Source organism: Gallus gallus, chromosome 3 (assembly GCF_016699485.2).
Source record: "Gallus gallus isolate bGalGal1 chromosome 3, bGalGal1.mat.broiler.GRCg7b, whole genome shotgun sequence".
Taxonomy (NCBI): Eukaryota; Metazoa; Chordata; class Aves; order Galliformes; family Phasianidae; genus Gallus; species Gallus gallus.
The window spans coordinates 36,670,122-36,685,397 of NC_052534.1; the positions used below are offsets into that span (position 1 = coordinate 36,670,122).

At 36.3% G+C, this 15,276-nt stretch overlaps 1 long non-coding RNA gene across 3 annotated transcripts in view; it reads right to left on the reverse strand.

Moving 5' to 3' along the window:
- The window catches only part of LOC101751758, a 73,413-nt gene extending 58,900 nt beyond the window's left edge, over positions 1–14,513 (reverse strand). For 2 of the 3 annotated variants that reach the window (XR_005858652.2, XR_005858656.2), the window contains exon 1: positions 14,366–14,513. This is a non-coding gene — a long non-coding RNA (uncharacterized LOC101751758). Of the gene's footprint in view, positions 1–5,724; positions 5,788–14,365 lie in introns of all 3 variants that reach the window. The other variant, XR_006938905.1, reaches the window with a different exon arrangement.
- Between the last annotated feature and the right edge of the window lie 763 nt (positions 14,514–15,276).

The following is a 15,276-nucleotide window of genomic DNA, read 5'->3' on the forward strand; positions in this document are numbered from 1 at the left end:
GAATAGAATGATTGCAACAACAATATATGCTTGCCAGTGTTCAGAAGGAGAGAAAGGAAATACTACAGACAAGAATAGCAGCTTGTATTTTTAGGATAAGGTCAGTGTAAATTTATTTATCCTGCTGTTCTACCGCTGAATCCTGTTCCCTTCAAAACTGACCTGACTGCTGAGTTGAGTAACAGTAGAAGTTCAGCAACAGCAGGTATTTTCTTAATTGAGATCTGGTGGGTATTCACACTGAAGCCTTATTCATTTACTCACTACTTTCTTATTATTATTACTTTTTTTTTATTAGTCATTCTTTCTAGAAACTTGGAATATTCATTATGTTCCAGAAAGATTGCTTCTGTGCACTATGTGCTGTCATACAGAAATCACCAGGCAGCTTTGGTTTAATGTCCTCTGGAAATCCTGAAATGAAGGAGAAACCCCAACAAAAAAACATGACAGACAGCTACAGTGTCATTCCTTTCGATGACACATAAGATGACTACGCAAATGCTAGTTTGGATGTGTATTGTTTACACATGAGAAAGCATTAGGCCGTGACCCCTCAATTTCTCATGAGCAGTTTTGGGAAGGAAACAATTACAGATATAAGTTTGGGTAGGTTTTATTCTAGTGGACAGACAAAAGAAAACAACACTGAATTTATACATAATACCAAACTGGGTCTCACTCTTACTCGTTAAGTGCTGAATGTCTCCACTTCAGTAAGCAGAACATATTGGAACCTACATTAGTGAGACAGCAGGCATTTTTTGTAGCTGTTTATATTCAGAATACCCTTTTGAGGCTTTCCCTGCAAGGTCAGACACTGCCATATGTCACACCCTTAGTCACAAGATGAATCGCAGAAAATAGAGCCTTATCGAAATTCTTCACTGTGTTGTGACATAAAGGTATTTACAGTGAGCACCTTCTAGAACAGGTCTTGGATTAAAGGCGAGAGCACAAAGTAGGTTTTTAAAAAGCTATTGCCAATTATTCAACAAATGCTTCTGGATTATTGCACAGCACTTGGAAAACTCTCTGTAAAATATCAACTACATTCACACACAGAATGTCACGTGACTTCTGAAAACAGATGATATTTTGGACCTTGGCTGACCTTTTGACTAGAATTTAGACATTCCTTGACCATGCCAATTCATGTTAAAAAATGAACAGGATCTTTAATTTTGAGTGATGCAATGCAATCAAAATGAAGGACAGTGTGTTTTGTCTCTCAGTATTAACTGGTGTTGGAACATTGTGAACTCCTCTTAAAGCAAGAACCTAAATATTTTTCAAATATACTCTAAGGCATGCCTATGATTAGATTTTAGTAATAGCAGTTTTGGAAGCATAGAGTTCTAAAGCTCTCCAATGACACTGTTGTTGTCTCTTCCTTTTACCCCCCATCTCCATCCCAAAAATATATCTGACTACTTGCCAGCTCAGCAATGCCTCAGTCCTCCAGCTAAAGGATGTAGGATATAACCACATCTAGTGGACTTTCCAAAGCAGGCTGATTATATTTTCTCAGCTCCTTTTCAGGTCAACATGCAGAGATTCCTAGGTTCATAGACATTAGGCTAAGTATAAGTTTTAAGTTATAGTCATATTCCTTTGGGCTGTCTCTCATGATGGCAAGAGCTGGTTGTAGCAATCTGAGACAGAGGATGACCTAATTACTATGAATCATAGATGTTTGTGCTTGCTATTTAATCTTTGTTTTACTTAGCAGCATAGATGTATCTGTAAATCATGCAACTATACAATGATGGGCTCCTGGTTATTGTTCTGCTTTCACTGTGTTTTTTTGTGTTGGTTTTTTTTTTAGCTTTATGACCCAATTATCATTCATCATTCAAAGATAAATTGGAAGGAATTTGCTGAAGGGATATAGTTACAATAACAAGTAAAGGAAAATGAGAACATTTGCTATGCAAAATGATTTCCTTTACCTGTCAAATAAAGAGAAAAAGCAGATGTCTTAAAATTTTAAACTGACACTTGTATGTGTTCTTTAAAATATAGATCTTTCCTAATGCAAACAAATGACAAATATAGCCTTTTGTAACACTGCAGCTATAACCTGATACCTGAAGGGCAAGTACTCTAGGAGTACTTCATTTATTTTGACTGCTACAGTAATAATTATAAGCATCCCTTTCTCAGTTTTTTTTTATTTATATACAATTCCCTTACTAATTCTGTCTTGTTCCCTGATTTGATAGATGTACTTTACTTTGCTCTGCATAGAACTAGCTGAAACCTGATTTTCTTTTCAAATATATTTTGTTGCATAATGATGTTTAGCTGTTTAGATTAGGGAGGGGAAAAATAAAACAAACAAACAAAAAAAAACCACATTATTTCCTTATCACTGTTTCCTCACTAAAATCCATGTTGAACTGAGAGTTTCCAGGCACATGAAAACCTCCAGACTCCATAAATTTGTTACTGTTTTCTAATAATTTCAGTATATACCAGTAATGATTCAAAAGGTCACTAAGCTGTTGGTGTCTGCCTAGGCTATTTCATGCAGTTACGATAGTTACAATACCTGAAAGACAATATTATGTGATACAGTATTTAAAAAAAAAAAAAGCGTACTCAGCCTGACCTAATGTAAATATGAAAATCTTCTGTAACTTATCCGGTGCTAAGAAGAACTTTCCACAGCTCCTTGATGATTATTTTTAGCTTCACTATAATGTACTCATAGAGTTCTTTGTCTTAGACAACTTTCTTCATTTTGCTCTCCTTTTCCTTCATTGTTATGTTTGTTAGTAAACTTTCCTCATAGGTAGCAGTGCTGATACAAGCTGGCATCAGTTTCAGGTCCTCAGGGCTCTACCATGCATGTTGCTATTAATTCAACTACTTTGGCTTGATTAAAACAAAAAAAACCAAAAAAAACCAAAAACAAAAAAACAACACTGTCAGCAAAGAAAAGAGCACAGCAATTAGATTCCACAGATACTAAAATTGCAAGTTGTAAACAAATCCACAAGACAACTACTGTTGTGTTTCTTCTTATTTCCTTCCTGTGAGTATTTTAGGAAATGAGAAACAGCAGGATCACTTGCAGAAGCAGCATTTCAATCACTTATTGGACTGATCATAATATGAAACTTGCAGTCATTATCATGGATATTTACACTGCAGGGCAGTAACAGAATGGAAACCAACAATGCAATTTACATGCTTAGTAGAAGCTCAGCACTCCAACTCAAATGCTAACAATTGTCTCATCTAATTAATAGTATTAACAGCCTACAGAAGTGAATGAAAAAGAATCCCCAAAGATAACAGAAACATAGACTCATAGAAGGGCTTGTTTTGGAGGAGAAATTAAAGATCATCTAGTTCCACCCCTCCCCTGCCATGGACAGGGTTGCCACCCACTGGATCAGACTACCCAGGGCCCCATTCAGCCTGCCTTTGAATGCCTCCAGAGATGGGGCATTCACAGTATTTCACACAGGACACAGTATCACAACAGGATAGCCTATTCCAGTGCCTCAAGACCCTCTGAGTAAAAAAATTTCTTCTTAACATTCAGCTTAAATTTCCCCTCTTTTATTTTAAAGCCATTCTCCCTTATCTTATTGCTATCTGACCCCCTCCTGCTTCTACGCTCCCTTCAAGCACAATAGGGCCACAATGAGATCTCCCCAGAGCCTTCTTGTCTACAGGCTAAACAAGTCCAACCTCCTCAACCTTACTTCATAGGAGAGGTGCTCTAGCCATCTGACCATCTTCATGGCCCTCCTCTGGACCCACTCCAACAGCTCTACATCCCTCCTGTACTGGGAGCCCTAGGCTTGGATACAGTAATTCAGATGGGGCCCCACAAGGGCAGAGAATAGAAGGGACACCCCCCGTTATATGCAGCCCAGGATACAGTTGGCCTTCTGGGCTGCAAGAGCACACTGCTGGCTCATGCCAGCTTCTCATGTATTAGGACCCCCATGTCTTTGCGAGCAGCCCTGCAGATAAGGAGTTCTTCTTCCAGTCTGTATTCATATGTGGGATTGCTGTGACCAAAGTGAAACACCTCATACTTGGCCTTGTTAAACCTCATTAGATTCTCATGTATCCACATATCCAGCATGTCCAGGTCCCTCTGGGTGGACTCTCTCCCTTCTATTGTGTCAATAGATATAAGATATTCAATGCTATCATAAGATACTCACCGCTATCAACATCCATTTCTTTACTCTTTCTTTCAGCTGAATGTAATAACTTAACTATAAAGAGTGAGAATGAATGTCATGGTCCCAGAAGGATAAGTTAGGTTGGCCTTTTCCTAAAGTAAGGCTAAAAGAAAGCACATCTGCTACATTTATATAACCTTCAGAAGTGGGAACGTAACTCTTATCACTGTGATGGTGACAGCTTATATTTGAAGTAGTCCCAGGACAATTTCTTTTTATTCTTCATATTCTCAGCTAATCTCAAGGAAAGTTCCTGGCTTTTCATTTTCAGATTGTTCAATATCTTTGTAACAGTAAACATTCCTGTTAGAATGACTCAGAAAAAGGTTTGTTTTTTTTCATTCCACAGAAAATGTTGATTTACCATCAGAAAACAACTGAAAGCTCATATTTTTCTCCAGAATTCACAATACTTTAGTCTCACGCTACTGCCATAACCCTTTTGCATTCTTTCTCTTGACAGGTCCTTATGATATCAGGTACTGCTCAGTATCATCTGGCCCTTTAGATAAGAAAATTATGTACCTTGTAGATTTGGATAATTTTTTTCCACAAAAAAAATATTAACTTACATGATAAACAAACAAACAAACAAGGCTTTTGCAATTTTTTTTTCCTTAAATAGCTGTTTTGTCTAAATATTTTATGAATTTTGCAGCTGCAATAGCACTTCCATTATTCTCACATTCAGGCATTGTGCAGTAAGGCTAATTCACTGAGTTAATGGGCCCGTATATTTCAGCTCACATTGAAGATCAATAGGTCTTAAGGTAAAAAACATATTTCAGGAATGTAGAAATATGCCAGGAACAGCAGATTTCTTTCCTGTTTGCTTATATCCTTTGTCCCATACAAAAGGGCCATTTGACAGTCAGCTACAGAGCTAACGGGCATTCCTCCCCTAGAGAAAAGAGGAGGGCTGGAGTATTGATCTGTTATGGTAGCTGCAATTATAGACATAATCCTTTACATTCTCCTCTCAACAAATTTTGGAATATGTGAAATAAATAAAACTACTTCAAATGAGCAGACTATCCATTCTGCACTCAACATGCTATATATTTTTACTCAGCTGTTTGAAGTCCCCAGATTTTATTCCGTAGTAATATTTATTTCTCAGATCAGAAGCTTCAATTAGGTAGAATTCACTGAAGCAATCATAAGAAAGGATACTGAAATTGTACACACAGCTTTGAATGAAGTAAAAGCAAGCTCTTGGCTCCTGAAGGCAGTAATAAATCTTACTGACTTCTTTGAGAAAGCAGCAAGAGACCGAGGAGACAACTCTTACAGATCTGAATATGAATCCATATTTGAGATTTTGTAAAAGAAAGTGGTCACTGAATAACCATTACATTAAGATCTAGATCATCAGTATAGTAGTTACAAATGTGACATAATAAGTACAAATTCCTTACTGTAAGAACTGAAAATTGCATTAGCATAAGCTGTTGGAAGTAGATAGATGCTACTGGAAATTATATTAAATTATTATTCTATATTCATTACTTACATAAATGAGCAATTGTTGATGGAAAGTAACTGTTGCAACGTTGATATCTTCCTTCATTTTCTCCTGAAGGAATAGCAATTGAAATTGAGAATCATTAGTCTTTTTTAATTAGTAACCAAGTGGTCCATGGGATTGTTTTCCTGATAGTGTTATCAATTATTTTCTTTCTTTCCAGTTATCTGTTTGGTGTATTACACAGTAGCCAGGTTTAGATTCCCAATCTCAAACAGCAGTTAAACTATGATTCCTTCCAACCCCGGCCATTCTGTGATTCTGTGAATTCAGCCTACAGAGGCACACTTCATTACTACAATAAGGGAGGAATGTGTATGTGTATGCTTTCGTGTACATGTATGTATATGTATATGTTGGTCCCTTCAAAAGAAATGCCTCTTATTTATTTCCATGGAAGCTACAACAAATATAAAAAGCACAACACAACTTGATAGAGCAAATTCTCAACTACAAAATGCTATTTTTTAACATAGTCACTACCATCAGCTGTGCATTTTCACCAGCAACGAACAAGAAACTTCATGCTCATAAAAATCTGCAGCAGTAGAGGTGACCCACTGTCACCACTACAGTAATGTACTACCACCACCTTACTGTGCTCACATCCACTCTTTGGTCTCCATAAACATTCAGCAACTGTTGATGACTGTCCGTGGGTGAAATTATTTCCACACAGAGGAATTCAGTTCCAATATTTTGCTTCATATGCACTTCCATGTCAGACACCATCTTGTCAGACTATCCCTCTGCTGCCACATGTTGCATGGCAACAACATGTAATGGAATATTGGTGGGAGGGTCCAGCCTCTGCTGCCATACCACCAACATCTGTCTCTGATGTCACGGACAAGCATCATAAAACAGAAAGCATTACTCTCGAAGCAGCCCTTGTATATATGTATGTAGTTATTAAAATATGTATCTTAAATATACACAATTCATTTGAAATTTAATCAGCCTAACAGAAATGTTGAGGTTTCTCTGAAGAGCTGTAGCTGTGGTATATGTTTATTGCACCTCTTTTGAGAGCGTTCTTCTCATATATACCCATATGACCAAGAGGTTTCTTCCTCATTCTGCGTGTAATCGCATGAGAAATCCTGACTTTTGCTTCATCATCTTGTTCAATTACTCAGAACAGAAGTGAACCCAGAGATTCTTTGGCATAAGGAAAATCAAATTTTTTTGGTGGTTTTATGTCTTGGAGCTGATACTGTGGAGGATTTCATATCTTCTCACAGAATAATCCTCCATATGAATGTTTTTTTTAGAGGGTCTCTGCATAAAGGCAAACAAATTGAAAGCCTCATAGAAAAAGAAATTCTGGAATCCTTTCTGGAATCATCGTTCCTATTGCGGATTGATACTATTTCTTCCTCAAAGTGAAGGTTATAATTAAAGGTGAACATGCTGGGATGTTATTCACAGAGCAAAATGACATTTAAAATGTACTGTGGATAAATTCCCAAACTGTCAAAACTATGAACAGTCCTATTACATATTCTTTTGGGTGGATAAAATGAATGTTACCCTCTGATAAATGTTTCAGTGAAAAGGAATGACATTTTCCATCGTGTTATACTTTGGAAAACATTTTTCTAATGGTAAAAATAAGTTGGAACAACCACATTTTCATTAATTTAAAGAAACAGAACTGGAAAATACTATGCTTATAACTTGTTCAGTGGGGAATCTATAAATAATAAATGAAATGGGCTCAAAATAGATGTTTGAGCAGCTCATTTATTCAGATCTCAAGTAAATGGAATAAGCTATTATAATGAAATAAAAGTGCAGAAAAGGTGAGTTTAGAACTTCAGGCAGACTTCTAGGTAAGATTGTTAATCTAAAGTACTCAATGATATAATTCTTCATATATCAGCAGTGAGAATATAATAGTTCACTTTCTAACCTGTACACTCCAACACATTAATTGCACAGAGCCCACTCAAGGTGGTCTAAAATTGGTACAAATGACTGTTAAAAAATCTATTTTTAACTACTGAAAGTGAGCAGTATCCATTAGGCACACTTGCATCTCTAGTTTTCTATACCTATATAATTTAAGACACATTCATCCTACGATTACATACTTTCAAGTTCAATAGGTTCTTCATTTGCAAAAATAAAGCAATAGATCATAAGAGCTTAAGAAAGAAAGACTGATTTGTAATTTTGATTTAATCTTTGTTTCCTAGGTCTGTGGCTAGATGTCTCAATAACATTAAAATATTTTAAGTGTTACATTTCTGATTTTGATTCAAAATTGTATAGATAAATATGCTGAAGTATATGGCACTATTAGAACCAGGTGCTGTAACAAAGTGTAAGTTTTGCTGTTATTTGTCTGTGGCCCAAGCTAGAGAATCTGCTCCAAAAAAAGTTTCTTAAATTGAATGTGATCTATAGGAACACTAAAAAAATCCGTGCTTTGTTTATGATCTCTAAGTATTAAGGCACTAGCTAAACACTTGTTTAGTGTTAAAGAAATTCTGTATGTGGGGCTCAGATTGCTCAGAGAGATAGCTAAGAAGTATCTGAATGCCCAAGACGCGTTTTATGTCTGATTAGTTACCTTTGATTACAGAATGTGATGCTTTAGTTGACAAGGACTTGGTTTTAACAGTTGCCTTCTTATGACTGCACTATAGGATACATAATGTGGACAAGGTCACTTGTAACAGGTTGAGCTGCACACTGTACTCTCAGTAGAGCATTTGCAGTTAATGCAGTGATGCTGCTCCTCCTCTACTCCATGCAGTGGTTCTGGACTAATGTGGATGCCTCTACTTGAGACCTAAAAGAAAGAAACTTTCCTCAGCAAGGAGGCTTTTGGCACAGTATTGCTTCATGTTAAAATTCAATGACTATTGGGAGGAAAAATATTGCCTTAGTTTATTAATAGTAAGCACCTTGACAAATATCAGGTGAGGTTTTAAAGAAATTATTTTGAGCAAGTGCCAAGGACAAAATTCTACTCTTCTTACCTCTAATAGTGCCTTACTCCAAACTCATTACTATACTTCATTCCTTTCATCTGTGAATATGTAATCGATATTTCCTATGAAAATACACTTGCAAAATATGAATGTGTTTATATAATATACATTCAATTTTTATATCCAAACAACAACATTTCTTCTGATACTGTAATACAGCTTGTGTAAAACCTTGGTAACAGCAGATTTTTTTGTTATTATTATTTTTTCTTTAAAAAGAGTAAGCAGCAATTAACATAAAAACAGAGAAATATATCTATAATACAAAAAGGCTAAGCACAGCATAGAATACCGTCCTGGCTCTTACGTAGCACAGATCAGCATTACATGAATGCTGGAAAGCCTAAACAACATGAGGTCAAGGTCTTTGTTCTTTTTCCTAAGAAAAATATAGAGATATTTCCTCTCTCCCACCCCACGGGATCCAGCCAAATTATGTGTTGAACAGAATCCAGGCTGATGCAGAGAAAACATCCCATTACTGTATTACTGTCAACTTACTTTCACTGTGTTAGGTTCTATACAATTTGATTAGCAGCCATAGAAGAGGTAGAAGCGGGGGCTCTTTCACACTTTTTACTCTCTGGTGCACAGGTGATCAGAGAAGTCAGTTGTCTCATTATCCTTTCTTACATCAACTCCAGTTCTCACATTGTACTGAATTGCACCTTATTCTGCCATTGTTCCAACTGATCTCAATTAAACCACTTAAGAGACAGATTAAAGTTAAGGGAAAAAGAAGAAAGAATGGTGGCTGATAGATATTAAGCTTGTCACTTAATGTGAATAAAAGGCACTCATTATATTCACGAATGGAGTGTTAAGAATTATATGCAGAACTGTAAATTCCAAGGTCTGGGGACTGATAGTTTGGAAGAATTTATTATTCTATTAAGTGATAAATGAAATAGAAGATATTCTCAAATTATCTCACACAGCTGTTTATATAATAGCACAAATTGTGATTTTTTTTTTTATTTTTTTTTTTTTACAGAAAACAAGGAACTTAAGAATGGTAAAAAATGAATATTTTGGAGCACCTTTTAGAAAGCAATGTGGGAAATACTCCCAGCAAAGCTGCTATGTCTCACTGAAAACAGCAACATGGTACCGGCATGCTACTAACAATTTTCTCTTCAAAACTGTTAACACCATGGTCAAGATGTGTTCAAATTCGTCTCTTCAATTATCTGGCATTTTTTAAAATGTTTCAGGTGGGAAGATTGAAATTCTGCACTGGAAGATTTCATGGCTCATTGGTAATTTTTGGACAAATACTAGTCATAGGAATCTTTTGACTATTACGTAATAAAAAAATTCTGATGTAAAGTACAACAAATGTCCATAACATAGCACCACTGTGCTCCATTTGGATGGATTTTCCTGAGAAATTCCATAATGTCCTTTTAGCCACTTTTGAGGGCAGAAGACTAAAATTTAAAGAGGATTTGGAGTTGCAACTCTGGAACATAAAAACAGGTAATAGATGAAACACTGTGCTTGGTCATTCACATGTGTCAAACAGTGTATATGGTACATGAGAGCTGTCATACCCAGATAACATATTAATTCTGTTAATTTTGCAGTTTTCCAGAGAACTATTTTAAGAAGAGTTTTACAGTTTTGAAAAATGTTGTCATCTAAAGATTGTTTAAATAGCACTGAAGAGTGAGAAGATAATAGTTTTCATCTTTGATTTGCTTGTTGAGTCAGCAACATTTGTTGCATTCATCCAAAGATAAACAATAGAGGTGAGGAGCAGATAAAGATCGCACGAAGTCAGCTACCTCTGAATATCAAAAAGTCTCAATAGAAAAAACAGCATAAGCTTCATAGAAACTAAACTAAGAAAACCAGAAAGATTTCACATCTAGTATTCATCCAGATGCTCAGGCAATTCCCTTCACTGCAAGTTCTCCCTAGCACTGCCCCCTTCAAACATTAATGGACCCATCTTCACTAACCCCTTTCAAGGCAGGAGAAAATAGAATATACCAAGTTGGAAGGGACCCATGAGGATTGTCTAGCCCAGTTCTCAGCTCCACACAGCACAACTCAAAATCCAAACCCTATGTCTGAAAGTATCATCCATACACTCCTTGAACTCCAGTACTTTGGCCTTGCCCACTGCTCCGGGCAGCCTGTTCCACACTCACAGACTTCTGCTGAGAAACCTTTACCTAACACCCAACCTGGCACCCTCCTGATTCAGTTTCATGCCATTCCCTCAGGTCCTATCACTTTCATCAGAGAGCACTATCAGTGCCTGCTGCTCAATATTTGACTATAGTAAATGTAGCAGAGACAGAAACTGAACCCAGACCTTTCAAATCTCAGAGTACCATCCTCAGAGCAAACAGGTCCAGTTTGATTTTCCAGGAAATTTATTAAGCATTGTACCTTTGGTAACATTGTAGTGCTCCTGCTGTAATTCACTGCCTCAAAGGCATGACTGTGTCATGCTTCAGTGTAGTAATCTCATTCTGAGCAAATACTGTCTTTGTGGTGTTTTCGTATCTAATATAACAAAAGACAATTTCTTCTCCAAAGAGATAACATTTTAGTCAAATTGCTCCATAAATTCACCTGTTAGTCAGCAAACTACCACATGATACTTTTTTTAAGAACCATTTGTCACCAAAGTTGTATAAACACATTTACAGGATTATTTTAAGTTGAGTGACATATCTAGATATTAGCACAAACTCTGATTTTTGGATTTCTCAGTCTACTCAGTGGTTTCATCTAACAACAGTGGTAAACTGAGATGAACTACACAGGTTTGATAGCTACGAACTACAAATGCCATTCTGTAGTTCTCACTACATGAGAGACACTTACAATAGTTATACACACAAGACTAAGGATTCCATATCTAAAGAGAAAAAAAGTGTTGAAGGAATAGTACAACAATATAATAGCTAATATCAGAGCACATAAGGATCTTCATATTTAAACAAATCATTCTGTATTTGGTACATTAAAAAGTAAGCAATCATCCCCATGTTTAATGACTCAGTTTAGAAAAAGGTAAAAAGAGCAGTTAAGAAAGAACTCTCAAAGTTTTGAGGATAGAGGGAAGAAAAAACCACTGAAAAAAAGTCAGAAGGAAAATTGAAGGAGGTGATGTTTTGAAGTCAGAAACAGCGTGGTCAACAGGGAAAGTGAAGATATAATAGTGGACCTAGGATTTAACCATCAGAAAAGACCCTTAAAGCTCAGACAGGAACAGTTACAATCAGGAGAAATGGGAGTTTAGTGGGTGAAAGCATACAGAGTGCATAAGACTTCTTAGCAAAGGATACCCAAAATAAGCCATAGGAAATATTATTAAGGTTCAATAATAAATAAATAACATAATATGGAAGCTCTGCTTACTTCTACCCTTAGTAGCTGAGGATATGTTTCAGTGCAGCAGTACTGGGCTTAGCACTGGCAAACAAATTCAGTTCAAGACACGACACTAATTGAAAATGTTTTTTAACTGACATTATAAAGCAGAACAATGACTCTTCCACTTTTACTAAGGATCCTTTGTCAAAGCACTCAGTGCAAGTACAGGTGTCAGCTCCTACACTTCCCAAATTGGAAAGGCTTTGGGTGGCATTCCTGAGTTGACAGAGATTCTGCTCTGGAGAGAGAAGTGATCAGAACTTTCCTGCTTTGCCTTCACATGAATAAGCAATGAAACGGTACTTATAATACAATATATAAGTAACTGTAAGTTCACATGTCTATATCTATGTATATATGTATACACAGATATTGACTTATGCATACATGAATACTTACATATACATACAGTCTAAAATATTTGGTGCAGTGCAAACCAAAATTATCTTCATCATGGCCCTGTGCACAATGTGTCACAATGTGACTTATTAGCTTTTAGAACAAGGAAGAAGTATAACCCTCTCTTCTTTTAGAAGGCTGACAAATCAAGACACATTTACTTTGCTTTTCAAGTTAAATAGGACCCTTCATATCAAACTAAATGCCTTATCTCCATGATCTTTCTTCAAAAAGAAGAAAATACTTTTTGATTGGAAAAGTTTTTTTTATAGTTATTTTGGTTTTACAGCAGAAATTAAAAATTAGTATTTTCACAGGCTCGTTTGTAATGACAGAAAGTGGTCAAGTGCTAGTAATAACGAACAATGAACAATCCACTCACTAAACAAAATAGAAAAACTGATAAAAAGAGACAATAATCTACTACATTGAACAGGAGAATCTCCTTAAGTGAAAGAGAGAAAGTAATCAATCCAGTGGAAGTACAAGAAACATTGCATGACATTTAATTGGAAGGTTGGTGAAAGGATTGACTAAATTAATAGAAAGCAGTAGTCAGTAAGTCAGACTGCAGCAGGACTTCAAATAGGAAGTTGCTTGTGGGAGCAACAAAAACAGAAGTTCTCTTAGAAGGAATAAAAACTCTAGGGTGCAGAGTTGTAAGAAATTCTCTGGGCACGGGGTGCTAACAGAGAAACCTGCTGCAGGGAAGACTGGATTACTAAGAAAAGGAGCTTTACACAAGGTTGTTAATGACCTTCTGTCAGCATATTGTGAACAATCCCTTAAAAAAATAATCTACAAAATTTGGGTCCAAAAATCTTTTCTCCAGAACTCTGAGACACTAAACATGACATTTAAACAGAGAAACAACAAACGTAAAGACATATTTCCTTCTTCTCAACAAGAAATCCAGGGAGAATTTGTTTTTCATGAAAACAGCCACGGCTACGGTAGAGCTACCACAGCAAGAAGATATCTTTAAGTTTTACATAAACTTTTTTAACCTTGTTTCCATCTACTTAGAAAGCTTGTTAAAAATTTATCAAGAAAACACCTGGTGTTGGCACAGATTTTTAGCGAAGAGGAAGTTGTTTGGGCATGGGAAACAGCCCTTTTCACTTCGAACTACACATCCCTAACACAAGGCTACTTGACTCCTACATGGTAGTGGCTACATCATTTTAAGGATAAGTTTTATGCCATTTACTTTTATAAGAAAAATTTTGCATGATTTCAAAAAAAATCCATAGAACTAAAATTTTATGTCACTCAGAAGTTCAAAGTTTCATTGTCCTCTCTTTGTTCTGTCTCCACAAGTATAAAAGACAGCATGTAAAGCACCCTCGTTTCAAAAAATAAGAGCAACAACATGAAATGTTCGTGTAAATACATTTTCTGAAAGTGCAAATCTTATTTAATATTTTCTGTTATTAAATTTATTTCTTGTTAGTACTTCAGGGTTTGTTCACTTGTTAGTTTAAATCACTAAATCATAGAATCCTTAGAGTTGGAAAGGACATTTAAAGGTCATATAGACTGACTCCCTTGCAATGAACACGGATATGCATAGCTAGATCAGGTTGCCCAGGGCCTAATCCAGTCTCACTTTGAAAGTCTCCAGGGATGGGGCATCCACCACATCTCTGGGCAACCTGTTCCAGTGCCTCACCACCCTCATTGTAAAAGACCATTTCCTTCTATCTGACCTCAATCTACCCTCTTTGAGCTTGAAACCATTTTCCCTTGTTCTATCACCACAGACCCCGCTAAAGAGTCTGTCCCCTTCTTTTCTGTATCTCCCCTTTAGAAACTGAAAGGCCACTATAGCTCACCTCAAAGCCTTCTCTTCTCCAAGATGAACAGCCTCAGCTCTCTCAGCCTGTCCTCATTGGAGAGTTGTTCCATCTTATTCCATCCTTTGGATCATTTTTATGGCCCTCCTTTGGATGCACCAAAACAGGTTTATGTCTCCTCAATACTAAGAAATGAAGATACCGTCAAGTGGAAGACACAAAGTTCTCTTTGTTCAGCACATTCCTCTGCAAGACATTTCCTGCTCAAATTGTTCTCTAACCTACTTTTGATTTAAGCTCATTCAGGGTATTGACAGCCTCATTCATGGAGCTGAGCTCAACAACTGCGAAAATGGCTTCACTGAGTTCTTTCAGTTTTTCTTTTCAGTTATTTTTCATCATTCTTGAAACTACAGTTGCTGAAAGGAAAAGATTCAGTGGCTGGCTCAGTTTGCAAGACTTAAAATACACATTACTTGTAGAAATATTTGAAAAAATGAGCCAATTACATCCTTATGATTCTCAAAGGAAATATTAAAAGAAAAGGCTGTCATTTATATTTTAAATCTCAGCTTTCTAAATTTTGGGTTCAAGTACTGGAAAACTTTACAAGGTACCTGGAAATTAAATAAAAACCAGCAACCATCAAAAAGTTACATTTCTTTTTGAAAGATCATGTCTAGGTAAGGAAGAAGCTGCATTCTGCGGTAGCTAAAACATCTGCTTAGTCTCCAGGTATGATTCCACTTAGCCTGGATCAATATAATTTAAAAATTTCCTGCACATGCATTTAGGAATAAAAAACACTAAATAGCAGCAACATCAAATGTTGTTTTTCTAAAACTGTGTATGTGCCATTTGCTCTGAAAGTAATGCCTCCTATTTATTTTCATAGAAATTACAACAGACACAAAAGAGCACTATAACACTAGTTGTTAGAGCAAATTATC